We start from the raw sequence: 4,459 nt of genomic DNA on the forward strand, positions 1-4,459 counted from the left end.
TGTAGAGGTGTTTTGTATACAGAATTCATTAGATTCTCGAAGCAGTCGGTTGTGTGTAAGGAACATACGGAATACTCCATCACGATGTGAATGTCTTATAAGAAAACATGCTAGTTTGTTTACCTAAACAATTTTATGCAGTACAAATACTTTTGTTAGTTCTGCATGAAAAAAGATTTAAAAATCAGCAGAAGAGTTCCATATATGGCTCAAGAATCATTTCTATATTTTTTCGAAATTTTGACTGTATATAAAATATGAAAGAGATGGTTCTGACCATGAGAAAAGTGTATGATTGTTTTCTTTTGCATTTAAGTTAGATCTTGGTTTGCCTAACGAACAATCGTATTTGTTTCGTGACGCAGGTCTATTGAAACTCAACTGATACAGGCTCAGCTAATCAGTAAGGACTTGTTTTCACCAGGTATGTTGCGAACATGCCCTTTCATGCATCTCTTTATCGAAAACGTCGCGCAGTTGATGCAGACCTCCATTTTTCGTACCACGATATACCGACATTGCTATATGCTAAATCATTTGTGAGGATTTAAAAAAAAATCATTTTCTTAAGCAAACGTCTAGAGTTTTTTAATATTGCACTTATTCATATTCTTCGTTTTTTATTCATTTTATGCTTTGCCTATATCTTTTCTTTCATCATAATTGTTGATATTTTATGGTATTATATTTACATTTTACCACATATTGAGTAATTTTAAATATCCTAACATTTTCATCTACCTAGCTTGCTTGCGCAACATAACTTTATACAAACACACTGGTAATGTAATAATATGGAAAAGAATATAATATGTATAGGGATCTGAAACCAGAATGAAATATTTACAAATATTTAAATAAAAGTTTACACAGTTTGTATACACTTGGACTGAATAAACGTTGAGTCTGAAACGAATAGCAATAACAGCACTTTAACTATGTAGTCAAAGTAAATTTCATTAACCCAATCGCTGTAAAATTTGAACAATGAAACAGAATATTTGTCTACAACAAAAAGAATAATATTCGTTTCACCAACAGTATTAGTTTCACCAACAGTATTCATCAACTGAAATGTATAAAAAAAAAAAAACAAATATTAATTCAGCATTGATTCGATTTGCCACAACGTCGGTCGACTTATTAACCCTTTATTTCCTTTTCAATAATATTAAAAATGTATGGTTTAACCTTTAGCCTGCTGGCGGCAAGTGGTTTTGCCTTTGCGACCAGTGCAGACCAAGATCAGCCTGCACATCCGTGCAGGCTGATCATGGTCTGCACTGTTCGCTATTCAGTTAATAAATTTTCAGTGAACACCCCTTCGAATAATACATGGTATTGCCCAAACTGAATGATGGAAAAGTCCATTTTAGAAATTTAGCAGGCTAAGGGTTAAGAACAGTAGCAAGATAGAACATGTTCGTACTGGTACAAATATGGTAAAAACAAGGAAGTACTTATCACGTTTATGCATATTTTCTATATTTAACTTCCTGGTGATTTATGTTCTTATTGGATCAGGTTTGTTAATTTGTTAAATATATATGTGATTGTGATCTTAGGTTCACATAGGTCCCATTGATCAGCTTATTTTTATATCCCAGAAAACGAATTTAGAAGTCAACTTATGGTCGGTCAATCAAGCGGTTAGTCATGTGGTCTTTGGTTAGCGGAACGAACTACTTCCAGGTTTTAGGGATATGACTCCAAACAGGTCATCACAATGAAGTTTAGTAGTGCGAGACTGTTTTGTGGTGGGAGGGCGAATGTTGGCACTGGCACACCAAAAGCCCCTTTAGTTTGCAAAAGTTATAGAGCGAACTATTTTCACAGGTAAAAAGGGATTCCAATGAAACGCCATACATGATACAGATGATCACCATAAAATGTAGTAGTGCCTATCACATTCTTTTCTGTGTAGAAAGAACACCCATACCCATTTTTTTCTGTGAGCTACTTCAACAGTTTTAAAGGAATTCCAGTGAAACTTAGATTATCACCATGAAGTGTAGTGTGTAAGGCCAATAAAATCAAGAGCATTTGGGTACACATACCCTCCCAAGTTTGTTGATTCAAGTAGAACTGCACACAGGTAATTAAAAAGAAGTTTAGTTATGCCTGTCGTATATTTTCCTTTGGTGGACGTTTCTCGGCCTACTTAGTCACATAATGATGACAAACAAGTGTGCAAAGTTTCAAAGCTATAGCTCTTGTGCTTTTTGAGAAAAGGCGGACATAAACAAAAATTGTAACCAACGCCGACGATCAAGTGACGACAATACCTCGTAGATTTTTTCAAAAATCAGAGGAGCTAATAAAAAAGAAGAAACGTTAAATAAATTTTAATAAACTGCTTAAAGGGTAATGACTAAACTTTGCTCCTCATGTGAGCGACATAGGCCTATTATGGCCTTTTGTATAAATTTATAGAAATTAATAAAACAAACTGCTTCTTATTTGTATGAACAGAAAGGCCTGTGAATTCTATAATGTTTTGATGAAAGATTGTTTTATTTGCGCTGTTCATTTAAAGACACATAAATTTGATTTGACTTATTAAAATTGATACTTAAATAATGTCTCCGCCTTACTGAATGAAAATGCATAAGTAGATATGACAAATAAAAACATGTCAATGCTTCCATTGCCAGTCTGATGTCTCAGTTTATTTCTCCTTGGAACGAATAACAGCATTTATTATTACGGGCAGCAAGGAAAGCCAACAAAGCAAAGTAATAGCAGAACTGACTGGTTTTTTATCGAGTCTGATGAAATGTGCAAAGTTCCAAGGTGGTGGTCAACTGTGTTTATTTATTTGCTCGTTTTGTTCACTGCATCCGTGCTTCAGTAAAATGTCAACAGACCTTACAAGCTGCACGTTGATTAGCCTGAGAGCATTATATCTTTATAATTTTTTTATTTTATTTGCATTATATCCCAATCCTGAATCCTCTTACCTAATAAAAATTGGTCTTCCTTTTTTGAACAAACTGACAGATTGAAGATAGTTAATTATGCACCCTCAAAACAAGCATTTGAAAAATGTTAGCCTTTCTTTAAGTATGGATTTGCCTATGTTCATTTTTTTTTACATAAAAAAATGCCTATTGCATTTATCAAATAATTTGGATTAAAGTTAAAATAGTTTTAAAAGGTAAAATTGACGACGTAATATCACACACTGTATAACTAATAATAGCATGTTAGACACACAGTCTTGCTGGGCATCACTTGTCTCCGAGTCGTTTATAAGCTCAAATTCTATAGGATAATGGTCACTAACATCTAATGAAAATGTTTGGTTTAACTGAAAAGCTCTATCGAATGTATACACACTGGCGCTGCCATTGACCACACCTGTTTCGAACCCTTGACCTGTGGACACGAATCTGTCATACGCACAATTGGTACTTGCAACCGTTGTATCTGCTTCATCGCCTATCCACCAAGTATATGACGGATTTCTTTTTATCGGCATAGTTTCCCATTTGTAGTTTGGAACATAGGAACAATCCGCATTGAAATCTCCCATGATCATTATATCGTCGATGTTCAGCTTTGTTTTAATATCATCAAACACATTTTCAAGTGCTTGCAATCTTTAACTGCGTTTGACGGCGAAATGTGCAAACCTGCAAAGGCAAATCGTTTTAACTTTGTTGATGAAGACTCAAACAAAACAACATACGGTTCTCTTTCAAATGTATCAACCGTAGTTGTATGTGTATTTAGTGTTTCACCACCATCATCGAAGACATAATCACGATCCACTTTTAAGCCCGACTTTTCTCTATAAAGGAAGGCATACTGTTCTTTACTACTGCTTCGCCCAAGTCTCGGACTAAGTTTCATTACGAATGTGTTTTCAGGACTTTTTTCATTGATTTTATCTAGCAGTTGTTCTATTGCATCTCCAGATGCATCACGTATTTCCTGTATTAGAACGATGTCATACCTCATTATAATGTCCACAAGCACCTTAACCAGGCCGCTCTCCTTCATTTTACTGGCTCCAAATATTTGCACATTAAAGGCTCCTATCTTTAAATGATCCGTTTCTCAATGTACTGACAATGAAATATATATTGGCGATACTAAAAGAAGTAAACACAAACATTGTACATAATAGTTCCTTATGCTGAAACACTTTCTTTCAGTCTCTCTTATATAGTGACTTGTATGAATTAATGTAATATCCTTTCACTTTTAATGTTCTTTCTTCCTTTTGGTCCGCAAATGTGCTATATTTCTAACAGTATATTTGTTGATCCTGTAATAAGTTCAAGTGTTTGTTCGAGGATGTAAAGAATAACTTTTGACTTTATGTATACAACTTATGTATATACATATCGCCTTATATATACACACCTTGGTAGTAAACGACGGTTTATGTGTGTGTTTATGGTAATTACCAAAGTATCTTAAGCGGAAATTGACTTCTTTTCTTTTTGTAAGT

General features: G+C 34.2%; 1 pseudogene; it reads right to left on the reverse strand.

The window, feature by feature from the left end:
* Positions 1-2,142: 2,142 nt before the first annotated feature.
* LOC128555260 (deoxyribonuclease-1-like) lies at positions 2,143-4,459 on the reverse strand (annotated as a pseudogene).

Source organism: Mercenaria mercenaria, chromosome 2 (genome assembly GCF_021730395.1).
Source record: "Mercenaria mercenaria strain notata chromosome 2, MADL_Memer_1, whole genome shotgun sequence".
Lineage (NCBI taxonomy): Eukaryota > Metazoa > Mollusca > Bivalvia > Venerida > Veneridae > Mercenaria > Mercenaria mercenaria.